Source organism: Hyla sarda, unplaced genomic scaffold, assembly GCF_029499605.1.
Source record: "Hyla sarda isolate aHylSar1 unplaced genomic scaffold, aHylSar1.hap1 scaffold_2230, whole genome shotgun sequence".
Taxonomy (NCBI): Eukaryota; Metazoa; Chordata; class Amphibia; order Anura; family Hylidae; genus Hyla; species Hyla sarda.
The window spans coordinates 41,780-48,468 of NW_026608907.1; the positions used below are offsets into that span (position 1 = coordinate 41,780).

The following is a 6,689-nucleotide window of genomic DNA, read 5'->3' on the forward strand; positions in this document are numbered from 1 at the left end:
AGCATAGAGGACATGCCTGCACCCCATTGGACTTACCTGTGTGGGTTAAACCCGGGTTATTTGACAACCTATGGCGGTGATGGTTCTGCTCAGGCAGAGCAGTGCTGATGCTCCTCATAAAGCTGTCGCTGCTGTGAAGGTTCTAGGTGACATCACAAATCCCTATGGTTACATACACAACAAAGCTGGGTTGTTGTTGTTTACACTCTGCAAGGCCTGTGGAAGTGAGTGACATCATAGCACTGTAGTTCTGAGGGTTCTAGATGGATGCAACAATCTCCTGTTGCTTCTATGAAGGCCATAATAGACGACATCACCAAACAGCTCCATAGTCACATACACAGCAAAGGAGAGATGTTGTTTACACCTAGTGATGTCAGTGGTATTGAGTGACATCACAGCACAGTGCTAAGGCTCCTGGGCCTGGACACAGCAGCGGCTGCAATATCTCAACGGAGAATACGTTTATATATATGTGTGTGTGTGCGCGTATATATATATATATATATATATATATATATATATATATATATATATTTCTCCGCCGAAATCACTTTTAAACCCATTTCCACCTTTTTTTCCCTTCTCTTCCTCTTACTTTTTTTTCAAGTTTTTTTACGTTTTTCTCCTTTTCGCCTCTTTTCTGGGCGTATTATTCTTCTTTTTCTTCTTTTTTTTCGTCTAATGCATACCCCATCAGTGCAGCAATGCTTATTCAATACCGCCAGCAGATGGAGACACTGGGGGATAATTTTCTAAGGATTTATACTGATTTTTCCTGTCTGAATTTGTCGCACAGAAAGTTGCAGGCCAAATATGTGTGACATTTCTGCGACTTTAGCTTCTAGAGCATTTTTACAACATTATACATAGGTGCTGAATACATAAAAAGCGACTGTTCAGCGACAGACAAGTCGCATCGGCTGAAAGTAGGCCAGAATGTCAGTCCATGTTGGAGCAGGTTTAGATACAGTCTAAAGTATAGATCTCAAAGTCTGTGCACAGAATTTAGCAAGGGCCTCGCACCTTCTGATGCATCAGGTAGGTGCACAATAGCATAGCCTAACCCTCTGTACTTTGGTCTATATTGATGCGGGACATAGACAGCCAGCTGATGACCAATCCATTAGTGCAATGGATGGCTGGAAGCATTTGTCTTTGCCTTTGCAATACCACAGAAGCAATGCATGGTCAATGTACAGCAATGACACACCTGTGTGAACAGCCAGGAGACCCCCCCCCCCCCCCATGTTATGTTACATAGTTACATAGTTAGTACGGTCGAAAAAAGACATATGTCCATCAAGTTCAACCAGGGAATTAAGGGGTAGGGGTGTGGCGCGATATTGGGGAAGGGATGAGATTTTATATTTCTTCATAAGCATTAATCTTATTTTGTCAATTAGGAACATTCAGCACCCACCCGCTATCAAGGCAGCTGCCTATCATGTCATGCCCTACCTGCACAGGTGTGCTGGCTACTCAAATGATCCAATTAAGGAGGCCATTTAGTCAGCAGCAGCAGAAGTCCTGTGCCTGGACGCTCCAACAGCGGCCAGACACAAGCAGAAGCAGAAGCAGCAGAAGCAGCAGCAGCACCACCTTTTGTTTTTTGGCTGCAGCAGCAGCAAGGCCCACAGGGCTGGCTAGCTGGCTAGCCAGCAAGCAGGTAGCAATGAAAGTAGGAATCTTTCTTTTTAACCCTGTAAGGGGGTGGTGCACTGTACCCGAAGATACTGCCATATCGGGTCAATGCATAGGGCGACGGAAGCAAGCTTCGAAATCGGCCCCCGTTCTCAAAAATCCATTTAATATATGGTCCCCAGATAGGGGACGTATCAGATATTAAACTGATAAGAACAGATACTACACTTGATCTTAGCCAAAAGGCCGAGAAGCGATAACCGTGAAAGGGGCGGGCCCAACAAGGTGCCCTTCATGGGCACTATCACTGCTTGCTGTCAGGGAGGCTGCCAGACAATTTTCCATGCACACTCTGGGCTGGGGGGCAGTCAACCACCAGTACACACAGCAGAACCTAAACCCATACCATTATTGCTAAGCAGCAAGACAGGGGCCCATTGCACTCCCACGGGGCCTTTTTAAATGCAATCCATAACCCGGATTTGCCAGGAACCCTTCTTACTCCTCCTACTTGCATGTGACACTGGGCTTAGGATCTGCATAGGAAACACACACACAAGCACACACCTACCTTTGTTGCCTGCAGATGCCTCCTTGGCTGTCCCCAAACGGTATCAAACCAACACCCACGGGAAGCTGTAAGCATAGAGGACATGCCTGCACCCCATTGGACTTACCTGTGTGGGTTAAACCCGGGTTATTTGACAACCTATGGCGGTGATGGTTCTGCTCAGGCAGAGCAGTGCTGATGCTCCTCATAAAGCTGTCGCTGCTGTGAAGGTTCTAGGTGACATCACAAATCCCTATGGTTACATACACAACAAAGCTGGGTTGTTGTTGTTTACACTCTGCAAGGCCTGTGGAAGTGAGTGACATCATAGCACTGTAGTTCTGAGGGTTCTAGATGGATGCAACAATCTCCTGTTGCTTCTATGAAGGCCATAATAGACGACATCACCAAACAGCTCCATAGTCACATACACAGCAAAGGAGAGATGTTGTTTACACCTAGTGATGTCAGTGGTATTGAGTGACATCACAGCACAGTGCTAAGGCTCCTGGGCCTGGACACAGCAGCGGCTGCAATATCTCAACGGAGAATACGTTTATATATATGTGTGTGTGTGCGCGTATATATATATATATATATATATATATATATATATATATATATATTTCTCCGCCGAAATCACTTTTAAACCCATTTCCACCTTTTTTTCCCTTCTCTTCCTCTTACTTTTTTTTCACGTTTTTTTACGTTTTTCTCCTTTTCGCCTCTTTTCTGGGCGTATTATTCTTCTTTTTCTTCTTTTTTTTCGTCTAATGCATACCCCATCAGTGCAGCAATGCTTATTCAATACCGCCAGCAGATGGAGACACTGGGGGATAATTTTCTAAGGATTTATACTGATTTTTCCTGTCTGAATTTGTCGCACAGAAAGTTGCAGGCCAAATATGTGTGACATTTCTGCGACTTTAGCTTCTAGAGCATTTTTACAACATTATACATAGGTGCTGAATACATAAAAAGCGACTGTTCAGCGACAGACAAGTCGCATCGGCTGAAAGTAGGCCAGAATGTCAGTCCATGTTGGAGCAGGTTTAGATACAGTCTAAAGTATAGATCTCAAAGTCTGTGCACAGAATTTAGCAAGGGCCTCGCACCTTCTGATGCATCAGGTAGGTGCACAATAGCATAGCCTAACCCTCTGTACTTTGGTCTATATTGATGCGGGACATAGACAGCCAGCTGATGACCAATCCATTAGTGCAATGGATGGCTGGAAGCATTTGTCTTTGCCTTTGCAATACCACAGAAGCAATGCATGGTCAATGTACAGCAATGACACACCTGTGTGAACAGCCAGGAGACCCCCCCCATGTTATGTTACATAGTTACATAGTTAGTACGGTCGAAAAAAGACATATGTCCATCAAGTTCAACCAGGGAATTAAGGGGTAGGGGTGTGGCGCGATATTGGGGAAGGGATGAGATTTTATATTTCTTCATAAGCATTAATCTTATTTTGTCAATTAGGAACATTCAGCACCCACCCGCTATCAAGGCAGCTGCCTATCATGTCATGCCCTACCTGCACAGGTGTGCTGGCTACTCAAATGATCCAATTAAGGAGGCCATTTAGTCAGCAGCAGCAGAAGTCCTGTGCCTGGACGCTCCAACAGCGGCCAGACACAAGCAGAAGCAGAAGCAGCAGAAGCAGCAGCAGCACCACCTTTTGTTTTTTGGCTGCAGCAGCAGCAAGGCCCACAGGGCTGGCTAGCTGGCTAGCCAGCAAGCAGGTAGCAATGAAAGTAGGAATCTTTCTTTTTAACCCTGTAAGGGGGTGGTGCACTGTACCCGAAGATACTGCCATATCGGGTCAATGCATAGGGCGACGGAAGCAAGCTTCGAAATCGGCCCCCGTTCTCAAAAATCCATTTAATATATGGTCCCCAGATAGGGGACGTATCAGATATTAAACTGATAAGAACAGATTTTTTTTTTATCTAAAGCCGAGGAACGTGCTTTCGATTCACCCAAAGTGCAAGAAAAAGTGCAAACGTGTTACACTAAAAAAAACGTGCACAAAGGATGCGGTCTATCGCAAGCCCTTCTCCAATAGGAGAGAGGCCCCCCAACAAACCTTACCCTTCACCTCCGGACCAAAAGGTACCTGCGAGGTTCCAGGTTCGATGTCCCTTTTCGCCGAAGCTACTAGGGGACCACAAATGCTCCCGGCATCCCCCTTGGCGTTGGCCAAGGTATCTGCCCGCAGAGCCGATTACGGTAGGTACCCTGCCAAAGCAGGAGTACCCGGGGTGTTTGCAGGGAGGTGCGGAACCTAATGGCCACACACACCTCCCCTAGACCGCCAGGAGGGACACCCAGAAGGGCTACCGCATCCTGACAAATCCTGTGAACACACAACACGCAAAAAGTGACACAGTGAGACAAAAAAGAAATAAATAAGTGAATGTGTGCAGATATACTGCCCGGACATCCGGCCGGATCTATAAAAATTTCTCTGATCCTAGCCAGAAGGCCGGGAATCAAGAGGTGAGTGCCACAAGGTGAAGAGATTATGGTGCCCGTGCTTCAACTCAGTGAGCCTATTCTCCCAGTGAGTTTCGGCACCTCGGGGTCACCACTCCCCGAGGCACAAAGTACCTCGGCTCTAGACCCTCTCAGCCTCATGGCGAGACCCGGAGGGAACAGGTCACATCGGGGCAGCCGTCGAGCTGATTCCTCAGAACCAGCCCCGGAAAGCCCTGGTACACCTGCATCCTCCATGCAGCACCCATCCCCACCAGCCCCATACCGGCGTTACTGTCCACCGGCATGAAAAACTGATAAGAACAGATACTACACTTGATCTTAGCCAAAAGGTCGAGAAGCGATAACCGTGAAAGGGGCGGGCCCAACAAGGTCCCCTTCATGGGCACTATCACTGCTTGCTGTCAGGGAGGCTGCCAGACAATTTTCCATGCACACTCTGGGCTGGGGGGCAGTCAACCACCAGTACACACAGCAGAACCTAAACCCATACCATTATTGCTAAGCAGCAAGACAGGGGCCCATTGCACTCCCACGGGGCCTTTTTAAATGCAATCCATAACCCGGATTTGCCAGGAACCCTTCTTACTCCTCCTACTTGCATGTGACACTGGGCTTAGGATCTGCATAGGAAACACACACACAAGCACACACCTACCTTTGTTGCCTGCAGATGCCTCCTTGGCTGTCCCCAAACGGTATCAAACCAACACCCACGGGAAGCTGTAAGCATAGAGGACATGCCTGCACCCCATTGGACTTACCTGTGTGGGTTAAACCCGGGTTATTTGACAACCTATGGCGGTGATGGTTCTGCTCAGGCAGAGCAGTGCTGATGCTCCTCATAAAGCTGTCGCTGCTGTGAAGGTTCTAGGTGACATCACAAATCCCTATGGTTACATACACAACAAAGCTGGGTTGTTGTTGTTTACACTCTGCAAGGCCTGTGGAAGTGAGTGACATCATAGCACTGTAGTTCTGAGGGTTCTAGATGGATGCAACAATCTCCTGTTGCTTCTATGAAGGCCATAATAGACGACATCACCAAACAGCTCCATAGTCACATACACAGCAAAGGAGAGATGTTGTTTACACCTAGTGATGTCAGTGGTATTGAGTGACATCACAGCACAGTGCTAAGGCTCCTGGGCCTGGACACAGCAGCGGCTGCAATATCTCAACGGAGAATACGTTTATATATATGTGTGTGTGTGCGCGTATATATATATATATATATATATATTATATATATATATATATATATCTCTCCGCCGAAATCACTTTTAAACCCATTTCCACCTTTTTTTCCCTTCTCTTCCTCTTACTTTTTTTTCACGTTTTTTTACGTTTTTCTCCTTTTCGCCTCTTTTCTGGGCGCATTATTCTTCTTTTTCTTCTTTTTTTTCGTCTAATGCATACCCCATCAGTGCAGCAATGCTTATTCAATACCGCCAGCAGATGGAGACACTGGGGGATAATTTTCTAAGGATTTATACTGATTTTTCCTGTCTGAATTTGTCGCACAGAAAGTTGCAGGCCAAATATGTGTGACATTTCTGCGACTTTAGCTTCTAGAGCATTTTTACAACATTATACATAGGTGCTGAATACATAAAAAGCGACTGTTCAGCGACAGACAAGTCGCATCGGCTGAAAGTAGGCCAGAATGTCAGTCCATGTTGGAGCAGGTTTAGATACAGTCTAAAGCATAGATCTCAAAGTCTGTGCACAGAATTTAGCAAGGGCCTCGCACCTTCTGATGCATCAGGTAGGTGCACAATAGCATAGCCTAACCCTCTGTACTTTGGTCTATATTGATGCGGGACATAGACAGCCAGCTGATGACCAATCCATTAGTGCAATGGATGGCTGGAAGCATTTGTCTTTGCCTTTGCAATACCACAGAAGCAATGCATGGTCAATGTACAGCAATGACACACCTGTGTGAACAGCCAGGAGACCCCCCCCCCCATGTTATGTTACATAGTTA

The 6,689-nt window shown here is 46.4% G+C and overlaps 3 non-coding genes across 3 annotated transcripts; all 3 read right to left on the bottom strand.

Moving 5' to 3' along the window:
• Positions 1-1,711: 1,711 nt before the first annotated feature.
• Positions 1,712-1,902, bottom strand: LOC130321132 (U2 spliceosomal RNA). Its single transcript, XR_008866909.1, has one exon. It is a non-coding gene; the product is annotated as a U2 spliceosomal RNA (small nuclear RNA).
• A 2,085-nt stretch (positions 1,903-3,987) lies between these two features.
• Positions 3,988-4,170, bottom strand: LOC130321134 (U2 spliceosomal RNA). Its single transcript, XR_008866910.1, has one exon. It is a non-coding gene; the product is annotated as a U2 spliceosomal RNA (small nuclear RNA).
• A 686-nt stretch (positions 4,171-4,856) lies between these two features.
• Positions 4,857-5,044, bottom strand: LOC130321139 (U2 spliceosomal RNA). The gene has a single exon (XR_008866913.1). It is a non-coding gene; the product is annotated as a U2 spliceosomal RNA (small nuclear RNA).
• Between the last annotated feature and the right edge of the window lie 1,645 nt (positions 5,045-6,689).